Source organism: Papaver somniferum, chromosome 3 (genome assembly GCF_003573695.1).
Source record: "Papaver somniferum cultivar HN1 chromosome 3, ASM357369v1, whole genome shotgun sequence".
Classification (NCBI taxonomy): Eukaryota; Viridiplantae; Streptophyta; class Magnoliopsida; order Ranunculales; family Papaveraceae; genus Papaver; species Papaver somniferum.
The window spans coordinates 141,975,789-141,989,578 of record NC_039360.1 but is presented as its reverse complement, the minus strand read 5'-3'; the positions used below and the strand labels follow the sequence as shown (position 1 = coordinate 141,989,578).

General features: G+C 36.9%; 1 pseudogene; it reads left to right on the top strand.

The window, feature by feature from the left end:
- The first annotated feature begins 12,293 nt into the window (after positions 1–12,293).
- On the top strand, positions 12,294–12,393 carry LOC113362442 (annotated as a pseudogene).
- The last annotated feature ends 1,397 nt before the right edge of the window (positions 12,394–13,790 follow it).

Sequence of the window (13,790 nt, the reverse complement as noted above, 5' to 3'; positions counted from 1 at the left end):
GTCGTCCTTCCCTGCAAACAGTTTGTATTTAAGGGTACCCTTCCGTAGGGTTTAAAAAAAAATTGTCCAAAGTCCAAAGTAAAGTGCAAAAATATTACAAAAATTTCCTAATACAATTCTAAAAAAAATTAAAAATTAAAAAATTAAATAATAATAATAAAACTAAATCCTAAAAAATTATTTCTCTTCTTTTTTTTCTTTTCTTTTAGCTTTGAGCTTCGTTCCAAGTCCTTAGTGTCCAATCTTCAAACCTGCAAATTAAAGACACAAACAAAGAAACGTAAAGAGGAACAAATGAAAATAATAAAAAATAATAAAAACCTAAAAATTCTACCTAAGCACAAATCCGCGTCCGCGGCGCCAAAATTTGATGTATTTTTCAAAAGTTGTTGTAGTGATAGTGGTAAAAAGATTCGTTTCAGATTTATGAAGGAAATAATTTTTAGATTTAATAAAAATAAAGCAAATTAATTTTCAAAGAGTGATGTCAAGATTTAAAATGGACTAAGGCTCCGGATTCACTATTACTTCAAGTTGATTGGTTACAAAAATATTTCATAATTATTATCTAGCTCTTTTTCCATTAAATCACTTATTAATCTATAAGGTGTCCAAATATTAAATTGTAATCCTTAAGCATGATTTATCAAAGAATTAATTCTAAGCATAAAACACCAAACTGATTCACAACTAATTAAGAAAACCATTTTTATCTCTTTTTTTTATTGATCCAAGTGAATTAAATAAAATAAATAATTAAGAAATTATAAAAAGAATTTACCAATCAAACATGAGCGAATAGCTCCTCCGTCGCCTCAGTCACCAGGTATTTTAGCCGCTCATCATGTTGGAAAACCTCTCAAAATATTTCATTGATGCTCACAAGTGTTTTACAAATGATAAAAAGGAAAATAATTAAGTAAATCGGGTGTTTGCAACACTTATAATTGTTGCAGAACACTGTTACAGAAACGATAGAAATAAACTGTTGCTGACGGTAATTCTAAGACCCTCACGTGTTAGTCGTTATCACTGTTGAAGAACGACTGCTCTGGTCTGTCCGTTCTTCGTGTTCTTCAATGGCAGCAGCAGCAGCAGAAACTTTCCTGTAACTTGATTTTTTCGCTCTGTTAATGCTTTATACTTCTCCCAAACTCCCCATCTCCTCTATGCTAACCCAAGATTTATATTTATACACCTTTGGACCAAGAATAACTTCTCATTAATCCAAAAAATCTTCCAATTACTCGGCAGTGAATGAAAATATTCCCAAGAAATTTTCTTTCCACGCACGCGTCTGCTGGCTTGTTTTAACCTCTCCAAAATCTTCATGGGATGTACCCAAATCAAATAGAATATCTTCTTACCCATCTGGTCACGTAACTTCCATAATTGGAACCAAACAGGACTCGTAATAACTCATGGCTCTGTTTTGCCGAGAACAAATTATCCAGCCCAATCTGCTTCGTGAAATCACTTGCACTAGCCATGTTTAGCTTAATCACGTTCAGCCCAGCTGTTTCTAGCGATTGAATCTCTTCAAATCTCCCCCTAATCCAGTTATGGTGTCCATTTAGCACATGCCCCTCATGGGGTGCCCCTTATCCAAAGTGAGAGTCCGAATAACACTTGTCCTCCTGGGAGCTTTTACCAACTTTTCGAGCCGAATTTTCCAAAAAATGTTTATTTTCCAAAGGTGCCTACAAACATATAAAACACCAAAATTAGTACAAACTCGAATGACAACAATATACAGTATTGAGATCAAATTAGACACAAATATGTGTCTATCACGGGTCGCCATTCATATTTTGGGAAGAAAAGACTAGATCAAGAGGCGTGAAAACAAACACGGAAGATCTAAGTTCAAAGTTAGGAGCGGATAAGAGAATCTTGAAGATTTCAGTTGAGTTAAAGACCCGAAAACTCGGATCATCATAATGAAGACGTGTCCCAGGTATAAATAAACTCAAAGTGGGAAAGTTATTTAGGTCTAAGTCGTCACATGCTTGAGATAGAAGTCGTTCACAAGTAAATCCTTGTATGCGCTTAATGTACAAATGGCTAAAAGGACTCATACTGTAAATAAGATAATTCATTGATAAATGCTAAAACTTCGAACATTGTTTCTCTCTCTTCTAATTATCTCTGAATTATTGTCCATTGACCGATTTAGGAAGATATATTCAGAAACCCTAACTTTACAAATAATATTACCGATTAGAGATCACAATTAATGTAATCGAATCAAAATTGGGATTGGATTAAAGTTCTACGATCAGGATATTGTGAAGGTACGCTCTTAAATCCATGACGAATCATTAGTTATGTATAGTATATATTATTGAAGTGACAAAAACAAGTATTTAATAAATTTTACTGGTGAACTAATTGTATAACATTTAACTTTGATTTGAATAGGAAACACAAACTATGTTTTGATTGTCCTCTAAATTTGTGTCACGTTCTTCCGCATGTAGAAAGGGTATAAATAAATCGATCAAATTACGGGAAGCCTCGTGAAGTGCTTCTTTAGGAGTGAAGATTGTATAATGATGATTATGCAGCAGGTTCGTCTAGGGGCTTAGTATGATCTCGATTTAATACATGTAGTTGTATATATAAATATGGGGGCCTCGGGAAGAAAAGTTATATATCATCATATATTATATAAAATCATTAGATTGGGACATAGAGGAAGAAGTATATGGACGAAGGGAAAGGCATGAAAACTTATGAGGGGAAAACAAGATCAGATTAGTTAAGCAGATCACTGAGATACCCATCAAGAAGGCAGAGAAAGCGGCAAAAGATTTTAAGAAACAAGTATAACAACTAAAAAAATAAAAATGAAGAAGACCCACAACATTAACGTGGGATAGCTTTGTGGAAACATTTATTAGAGTTGTCCATGATGATCATTAAGAAGAGATGTTCGCAAATAAAAAAATAGAAGAGGTAAGACAGAGGAAGTTGTTGAAGGACATAAACAAACGATTGATATAACATCACTACAAAAATAAAGGGATGAAAGAAGACGCAAAATATCATGAACAGAATGAGATTTTTAATCTCTATAGACCAGTTCAGATGATGTTGTTGATGTTTTTACTAGTTTTTCGAGCAAAAACCTACATCGATGATGTTATATATGTAAATGTTGTTTTTCTTAGTTTTTTTCTGGGTATTTGTTGAGGTAACATGAACTTCTATGTACGACCTTTCTTTTTTATGTTGTTGATTACCTAATTAATTGTATTGTAATTGATATTGTATCAAGATCTAATAATGTGAAATATTTGTAATTAGTATTTTAATTATCTAAACTGGATTTGTAGTAATTAGTTCTTGGTCTAAATTGATTGGTAGATAGTAATGATTTGAAAATTAAATTAGGTTTTCTATACGTAAATCCGATATGAAGTGCAACTGGTGTTTCTTTACTCTGTTATCTTTCATACGGAGATGGAAATGAGAGCTAAAAAGTGGCAGGTTTTGGACGCAATACCCTTTACAATTTGGCGAATCATTTGGTTAGAAAGAAGATGAAGAGTTTTCATGGGTAAGTATAACTACAGAAATATTAGTGGATGATATTAAGAGTTTACTTTTCGATTGGGTTGTAGCTTTTAAACTTAGTATTTTTTTAGGATTTCCTATTGATTTGGTAATTAGGAACTGACATGCGACCATTATGTAACTTTTAATCTCGGCTAGTAGAATATTTTGTATTTTTTGATTAGTGATATAACTTCTTTGTAAATATTTTTTTTTCTTAATAAAGTTTGCTCTTTTAGAACAATAGTGTATTTGGTTGCGGAAACCATATTTCCGAGAGATTCATAATACAAAGGGATTACTGTTAGAGCATAGCTCGGTCAACCTCGCATGCGTTGCTATATCAAGCATGTTTGTCAATGTTAGTGATCAAAACTATAAGTCTTAATTTCTAGCCTATTAGCTAAGTCTCGGACTAGGATAGGAAAAGTGTAGTTGAGCTCAAGAACTTCATGGCGATTCAACGACAACGACGAAGATCTACACAACGAACCGTGGAACTTCATAAAAAAAAAGGTATGCGAAGACTTGAACTTATCTATCACTCAAAAGTATATCTATTCTATCTCCTACTTCTTATGAGACAAAAGTCGTATGCTATATAGACTAGATCATACACATGTGACATTTCGAGCTGAGTATTCAATGCTTATCTTTTAATCGAAATCATGTGTTGGTAAAGCGTTTCGCTTTGATCAGGTTTATCTTCACCTAGTGACGAAAGTCATGAAAAGTTTCAATCACTTTTGAGAATTGCTCTGACGTGAATCGGTCTGTGAATAACGGCTACATAGCGTCCTCTGATAATGTCTCAATGGTTGAAATGAGAGTTTAGATTACATAACCATGTATTCCTTGAACCGAAGTTTTCGAACTTTGTTGATCAAGAGAAATAGGTAGGATTGTGGAATTGGCTTGCCAAGTCCGCGAACTGACGGAAACTCTCTTCCTGAGAATTTTTGCTGGGATTTCCAATATAACTTGTTTGCTGCTAAGTCTGCGAACTCAGTCCGCGAACCCAGTCTGCGAACTGGCGGAACTTCTCTTCCCGAGAAATTCTGCTGAGTTCGGAAAACTCAACCCGATTGATTAAGTCCGAGAACTTGTTTGTGTACTTAATAATTTATGATCTAAAGATGTGCTCTGAACATATATCATTAAATTACTAAGGAATGTTTTATGCAAACCGTGGATATAATGTTCATTGAGCCGATTCAATCGAATCGTCATCATTTTTGATTCAATTGTGTCTTGTGTTTTACATAAGATCTCATATCAATTGAACAACTCTTAACTAGTTCGTTTGAAGACATTTGAACTAGTTATGGTGAAGAAGAACCAGGTTAATATGAGATGCTCATATGGTTAACCTTTTGGTGACTGTATTGAACCAACATACGCGTACACGTTTGAGCTTGTGTTTCACACGCCCAGTTCACGTTTACCATGTGTGTATGACAAACTTTATTTTTTGATCTAACGGTTGAGAAATATTAGCTTGAATCTAAATCATTTTTCATCTAACGGTGAATAAGGTTTGTTTAATACATAAGGCAAAACCCTGATTTGAAAGGCTATATATAGAGGACTTCTAGCTAAGGCAAAACTTAATCCCCACACGTATATGTGATACTAGTGCGCTCGCTATCGATCTCCATTAACCCTTGAGTTTCTTCTTCAAATTCGGGTTAACGACTTAAAGACTTCATTGGGATTGTGAAGCCAGACCAATAATACTTTTATCGTAGTTGTGTGATCTGATCTTGAATTTTCTATCGTACGAGTACAATCGATTGATTGGCTTGAGATCGTGAGAGTTCTCCGATAGGCAAGATAAATAAGTCACGAACATCTTCATCTCACTGTTCGTGATTCCTTGATAATCCGCTTGTGTATTCAATAAGGATTGTTAAGAGGTAATCAATTGATCTAGGCTGTTCTTCGGGAATATAAGACCGGATTGATTGATTGGTTCCTGATTACCTTGGTTATTATCAGAAAACGGAACAAAACCTAGGGTTTATCTGTGGGAGACAGATTTATCATTTTGATAGACTTTTCTGTGTGAGACAGATTTGTTTATTATCAAAGCCTGCGATTTTGGGTCGTAGCAACTCTTTGTTGTGGGTGAGATCAACAAAGGAATCAAGTATGTAGCATCCTGCTGGGATCAGAGGCGTAGGAGTACAACTGTACCTTGTATCAGTGGGAGATTGGTAGGGGTTCAACTATAGATCAGTCTGAAGTTAGTTTGCAGTAGGCTAGTGTCTGTAACGACTTAATACAGTGTGTATTCAATCTGGACTAGGTCTCGGGTTTTTTTTGCATTTGCGGTTTCCTCGTTAACAAAATTTCTGGTGTCTGTGTTATTTCTTTTCCGCATTATATTTTATATAATTGAAATAATACAGGTTGTGCGTTAAAGTTTAATCGATTAGAGATCCAACCTTGTGGTTGTTGATTTCATTGATTAACACTTGGACATTGGTCTTTGGTACCGTCCAAGTTATCTCTATTTGATAAAGACTCCCTATTGATTTTAGCTTGAGTAAAAATCAAATTAAGAGATTGAGATATTAACTCCTTTAGATACTTTTTATCTAGATTGAGTCTGACTGTCTAGTTGATTCTCTAGCAAAGTATTTCGGAGTTAGTCCATACAGATTGCTAATTGAATTATTGGGTGGTGTTGTTAGACCCCCGCTTTTTCAATTGGTATCAGAGCAGGCAAACACGTTCAAGACCTAACAAGTCTGTGTTCGTAGCGATGTGAGTCTGTGGCCAGAATCTCATACGCATACCAAGATGCCTCCTAAAGCTGTCAACCTTGTCAAGCGTCTCGGAAATACCTCAAAGGATCACTCCTTAGTTGATTCTTCCGAATCCCGAGGTAATAAGACTGTTCCTTATTGTGTTGATCAGTATTCCTCCAATGAGACATTGGACATAATGGCTAAAGCTGAAATGGAGCTCACCAGAATTGCAAAAAATTCTACTGAGTGTATTGATCTACAGGATCATGGTAAACTCATTGATGAATGTGAAAAGTCTATTGATCGTGAACAAGTGCTCTATGATATTATAGGGTCGTTCTCCAAGGAAATTGAGAAACTTCTTCAAGAAAACAATCAACAGTGTGAAAAGATTCGTAATCTTGAAAAGCTGGTAAAAGAAGGCTCAATTAGAGAAGAAGTGTTGATCATGGCGCATTCTGATGTAGTTTTGAAAGTGGTAAAAGTGGTTCGATTCTCAGACTTGCGAAGGATAAAATATAGACTTAAATTCTAAAACTAAAATAGAAAACAAACTAAAAATTGTCACAAACTCAACCAAAGATGATATCAATATTAAAAGAACACTAAGGCTAAGATTCCACTATTTCTCAAGTTCAAAGTGATTTAATCCCAATAATTATATTTATGCAATTTTCTCGTTCAAGTTGATTCTAACTATTGCAACAGGTAGATTCTCAAAATAACAAGTGTCAATCCGAAGCATAGAACATCAAAGACCTAGGTCCAAGTATGCTCTATCAAAAGAAATAACAATTGCTTAACAAAAATCATTCAAACAATTTTCAACCAAGGCAAATAATCATATAATAATTGCAAATAAATAAATAAAATAGGATATACCACTTCTTGTTGGAAAAATAGCTTCCTCTATCGCCTCAGCAATGGGGTTTATCTCCTCATATTAATCACTTGATCAAAATATTTGTTTATGGTTCAAAAGTTGATTAAAATATGAAAAACTATAACACTGACTGTTTGAAACGATGTATTGGTGTTGCAAAACAAAGGAATGACTGTTACGAAGAAGTTATTGTAGCAGCGTTACGAATTTGAGACGTTGTTCTTATTTTCAATGCTTGTTCTTCAGCAGCAGCAGCAGAAACACGGGTTTTCCTGCAACTTGATCTTCTCAGATCTGTAGTGTTACAAACTTCTCTGCGAGTGCTCCAATGACTAGACGCATCCTATATATAGCCAACAGGATCGAAAATCTTGCGAGTAAATCCTTCTTTTCTTCCACGGAAAGTTTTCTCTTTTTATTTTTTACGCCTCTCTGTTTTGCTTCTACCGAGAATTGCTGCCTATTTTTCCGAATCTGTGACACATACCAATCCTGTTTTGGTGTATCAACTGAATCCCAATCCATCTCTACGTCAAACTCCGACTAAAACTAAGCCCAATCATCAACAGAACCCAATAAACTTCCGACGCCCTATGTTTGCTTCTCCCGGCTTCTCTAGCCCAATTCGTTCGGTCCAATCACTTGTAGCAACCCTGTTGTGATCTAACATGTCCAGCCCAACGAAAATCCGAGGTTGAATCTCCTTAAATCGTCCCAAGAATGCGAACTCTAATATGAGTCACGTCTGCCACAATTTGCCGCCAAATTCAAAATTCAAAAGGTGAAGGTGACCTCCCCCTAGTAATTAGGTTACCCTTTATCCAGGGTGCCGGGATCCGCATAACACTTGTCCCTTGGGTGCCTTTAGTAATTTTTCTGGGATGTTTTCAACACTTTTTTCGGGGTTCCTCCGGGGTATTTCTGGGGTGTCTCTGGCATACTTCTGGGGTGCTTCTGGTACGTTATCTACGGAGGTTCAAATGCCACATTTTGAGCCAATTTCGCCGCAAAAGCTTATTTCTCCAAAAACACCTACAAAGACATAAAATAACCAAATAAGTACAAAATCGAGCACTAACAATATATGCAATTGGGACAAATTAGACACATAAATGCGTTTATCAAATACCCCCAAACTTATTATTTGCTAGTCCCGAGCAAATCAAAACTACAAAATAAAATCCTAACTCACTGTCGCAGGCATCGTCGATTGCATTTAGCGTATGCAATAAGCCTTTAAACCCATAGGTGTCCCTAGTGGCCGAGTTATAGTCTCGGGAGGGCTTACTAGAGATATACCCACAAAACCTTAATACTCCAGACCCTAGCTATCTCCAACGAACCTTGGAGGGCACTAAAGAATCTCCTTGGTTGGCATACTTATTGACTACAAGAGGAAGTACCCTGATGCGAAATTCCAATTGATGTACACGAGTTTGCACTCAAGCATACTAAAATTCATATATAAGTGACAGATCTCTACTCGGATAGTTGCACTATGGACATCATATTCGGAGTCAAACTAATCACATGGAAAGATTAAGAGATGGATATAGAAAAACATAGATGGTGTTGATGTTGACCAAATGATCGATGTTTCACATATCTGTCTGAAGGCCACTTCTAAAATGAACCTATCCTAATGGACTGAGATACCGGTCTGACTAATATCAACACTGTTGGCATATACAAGGGAACCAGCGGACGATAACCTAAATCTAGATCAACAAACTGGCATATACAAGGGAACCAGTGGTTGACTACATAGAATAATAACCTTTTTTCTCGATTTTTTTTTTTTAACGGCATGAATAGATATTTTGGATCCAAGCGCATGCTTCTTGTCAGCATATTATACGATAGTTCCCACGGGTCCTGCATTCCACGCTTGTTTAGGCGACGGAGACAGGGAGAACACACACATATTGCTATCCAAGTGTTAGTATTTATTCCGATTGGTCTAATTGGTCCGGTCTCAACTTTTTTTTTTTCAACTTTTTTTTTTCAACTTTTTTTTTTGGTATCTCAATCACTCTAATTCACCCTAGCATTGGTAACAACTTGAATCGTGAGCCCCACCTAATCACTTAGAGTAACATAGTTTAAAAACAAAATAAAATAAAAATAGAAGTGAAAAGGACTCAACGAGATATGGTGAAACTATCATGTTATTTCTAACACCTGAGCTCTGTGCTTTTATGAATAGACTCTTCTAGATGTTTCCATCTAATCAGATTGGTTCCTCAACTCCTACGATCAAAATGCTTCCATCCACTTAGATTAGTTAGTGCAATCCTCAATAGGCATAAATTTCTAAGCCCTGGAGTTTATTTATTCATACTGTAACTAAAAAGTTTCTCCCATACCCCCAAACTTAAATCTAACATTGTCCTCAATGTTCTAAAGATGAAATTAAAAGCATGAACAAGGAGAAACTGTTACCATTGAAGCAAAAGAGTTAAGGAAAGATATTACCTTGTTACATGAGATTGGGTTACCTCCCAAGAAGTGCTAAGTTTAAAGTCTTCAGCCAGACATCAAGTTTCATAAAATGGCTAGTTATCTTTCAAATCATATATCAGTAGTCGAACTAACTGTGGGTCATCAAAACCAAATAAAGCTGCCACTAATATGAAACAACTGCACATGATCAGAAAAAATAACATAAGGAGCACAACCTCATTGAAAGTTTCTTGCAAGACATATGGATTTATTTGGGGCACCCAATTGGGCTTCATATGAGTGTCTTGAAAAATAGATTCATCCGAAAAATGGGACTTTAATAGCTGGATTTCCTCCTAGACAGTATCAGGAGGATCGGGTTGTGGAGTCCGAATAGACTCAAGTGATACCTCATAAGCACTAGGATCGAGTCCCAAGTTAGGGACTTCTACTGGGGATAATTGACGATCACTACCCCCAAACTTAGAATTTTGGGTGTCTCTAGATAGACTAGTCACAACATTCCTAATTTCTAGACCATCAGGTTTCTGAAAAAAGGTCAATTGCTTTCTCTGAGTTATAATCAGGTGGTTCATCCTCTAAATTCTTTTGAGGCATACTAGCTGTAGGACTTATATGTTTCATATCTTGTATGGTCAACCTTAGAGTTTCCTTATTGTCTTGAAGCATGATTTCTGGCTTGCTGTCCTGATCGGATGCTATAATCACAGGAAAAGTCTTAGATGGCCCTAAGAATGCAGATTTAGGGTCCAACTTAGGAGGCTCTTCTGAACAACGGATTAAGGTAGACTCAAAAGCTTGTAATGGTTCGAACCTAGCTTTCCATTTATCAGTATCTATAGGAATAGAATCCAACATAGCATCACTTGTTCAATATTGCTATCTTCGTCGAAATCCATGTTAAAGTGGGCTATACAACTCTCTAATGGATCTTCCGATGCGATATTTGGTAATGACTCCTGAACTAAGGTTTCTATCATGTTCACCTCTTCAACACATGTGTCATCTAGCTCATAAGGTAGCTTACTGACATTAAAAATGTTCATTTCGATAGTCATATTACCTAAGGATAAATTCGTCACACCATTTCGACAGTTTATGGCCGCATTAGACGTAGCTAAGAATGGGCGACCTAAAATCACAGGTATCTGGTTCTCTGGGTCAGGGATAGGTTGGGTATCTAGGACCACGAAATCCACTGGATAAATAAACTTGTCGACCTCAATAAGAACATCCTCGATAACACCTCGAGGAATTTTGACAGACCTATCAGCTAACTGCAGTGTTATCTGAGTAGGTTTTATTTCACCAAGTCCTAGCTGTAAGTACACATGGTATGACAGTAAGTTCACACTGTCTCCTAAGTCAAGTAAAGCTTTTTCTACCCGGTGTTTACCTATTGTACAAGTAATGGTTGGGGAACCTGGGTCTTTGTACTTTGGAGTGGTAGTGTTCTGAATGATTGAACTTACATGACTAGCTAAAAAGGCTTTCTTATGGACGTTAAGTTTTCTCTTTCGCGTACACATATCCTTAAGGAACTTGGCATAAGCAGGAATTTTCCTAATTGCATCTAATAAAGGAAGGTTTATGGTAACTTGCTTAAAAACCTCCAATATGTCATTAAAGTTCGATTCCTTCTTTGTTGATGCTAATAGCTGGGGAAATGGGGCTCTAGGCACAGAATCAGACCTTTCAGGAACCGAATTGGCATTATCGGAAATTTTATCAGTCCCCTCAGTTAGTGGTCCTGAGGGATGAGATCCTGAGGGGTGAACTACAGTATGTTCACTATCGGGCATGGTTACCTGATTGTCTACTACTCTACCACTCCTAAGGGTTCTAATAGCATTCAATTGATTCGATGGTTTTGCACCTACTTCATGAACTCCTCTAGGGTTGGGGGTAGTCTGACTAGGGAGCCTTCCGTTATCTCTCTCACTTAAGGTCTTAGCTATTTGGCCGACTTGAAGTTCTAGCTTAGCAAGGCTCTGAGCACTAGTTTGAAAGTTCTGCTTGGTTTCTAGTTGAAAACTAATTTGGCTTTGTGCTAACATATCCTGAGTTTTTGCTAACATCTTAATAGATTCCTCAAAGCTAGTCGTTTTGTTTTCTGGGTCTGATGAGTTCTTAGTGTAACCAAAACCTGGGGGAGCATTAGAATTACTAAACTGACCTTGACTCTAGCCCTTAGACCATGAAAGGTTCGGATGGTTTCTCCAACCAGGATTATAGGTTTATGAGTATGGGTCAAACTTCTAACGGTTATCATACCTAGTGTTATTATAGAGAGCATTGGCTTGCTCTTCATTATTCTGGCCTTCCCAAAAAGGCTCCAATCTACCACTAGTGTGACCCACTTCTAAAGCTTCTAACCTTTTCGCTATAGCAGCAATTTTGGCATCTGATTCAAAGCTTCCTTCTACCCTATTAACATTTCCTCTGCCTAGAAGAATTATTTTATGGGTACCCTATTGCTTTCCCATTGTTGGGTCTTTTCGGCGATTTCATGCAAATATGTCATCGCATCATCAACTGTTTGGTTTTCAAACCCACCTGTACACATGGATTCTACTGTAGTTGTGGTGGGATAATCTAAACCCTGATAAAGGATCTGAACTAACCTAACCTTTTCTAAACCATGATGAGGACATTGGGCTAATAAATCATTGAACCTTTCCAAATACCTATACAAAGATTCTCCCTCATGTTGTGTAAACGTGCAGATTTGCGTCCTAATAGACGAGGTTTTGTGCCTAGGGAAAAACTTGTTCAAAAAGGCAGATGTAAGTTGTTCATAGGTTTCAATTGATTCGAAAGCCAAACTATACAGCCACGACTTGGATTTATCTTTTAAGGAAAAGGGGAATAACCTGAGTTTTAAAGCATCATCATCAAGGTTTCTAATTTTCAGGGTACTACAAATTTCCTCAAAGTCCCTAACATGGAAATAGGGGTTTTCATTTTCTTTCCCTAAAAAGATTGGGAGAAACTGTAAGGTTCCAGGCTTAAGTTCATAATTTGCTTTAGTTTCAGGTAACCTGATACACGAGGGACGAGTAGTCCTAGTAGGATTCAACAAGGCTTTCAAAGTTGCCATTTCTGGCGCTATTGGACTATCAGGGATTCTTTCCTCAAACGGATTTTCAAAAACGGAATCTTCACGAATCGGACTTTCTAAATTGAGGTAATCAAGACGCTTAGAACTACTAGGTTTCTCTTTAACAAATCTACCTAGGGCGTCTCTTTTTCGTTCAGGCATGCAACAGAATAAGGTAGGGAATTCTATGCAAACACAAAACAAGGTTGACTCAACCAAATCAAACCTAAATTTCTAGCAAACAAAAAGCATGATGGCTCCACTTAGATTGTTTCTAGACCAGCTTCTATTCTTTCGAAAAGGAACTCGTTACAATCTGCGTAAACCCCTCTGGAATCAATCCGAGTCAAAGTAAGTTGAATCGAGGCGAGGGAAACTTAGTGGAGCTTTGATACCCAAGGCCTCACCGGTTACAAGGCGGCGCAGTCACGCATTCAACTCACAGAAACCTTCAAGAACTTCGAAGTATGCTCAAAAGAGTAACCAATATTCTTCGAACGAATTTCCTATTAAGCTCGTTACCCTATAGGTCTCGTTCTAGTCAAAATTTTAGGCTTAGGTTCGCGTTTGGTTTCGTTTTCCTAAGGCGGGAAAGAAGAGAACGGTGATGAAATCTGAACCCTTATCTTGTATGGCCAGTCCTTTCCCTTTACTAGGAAATTAAAGCAGCCATTTTCAAGTCCTCAGCATATATGCAAACGAAGGAATACAGTAAACCCCCTGACAGGGGATTCGCGGGTGTTTCGAAAAACTTACCTCCCGTACCAGACGGGCGAAGAACCGCTGAAGTCGACTCGGGCCACGACTCCTATGTTATGTACGAACCCGAGGGGCCGAGGCGATATCGTAATCATCGTCCTTCTCTGCACACAGTTTATATTTAAACCAACCCTTCCTTAGGGTTTAAAAATAATAATGTCCAATGTTTAATGTCCAAGTGTCCAAAAAGAAAAGAAAAAATTACAAAAATAACAAATCCTAATACAGTTCTCTCTTTTTTTCTTTTTTTTTTTAATAATAAAGAAAAATAACT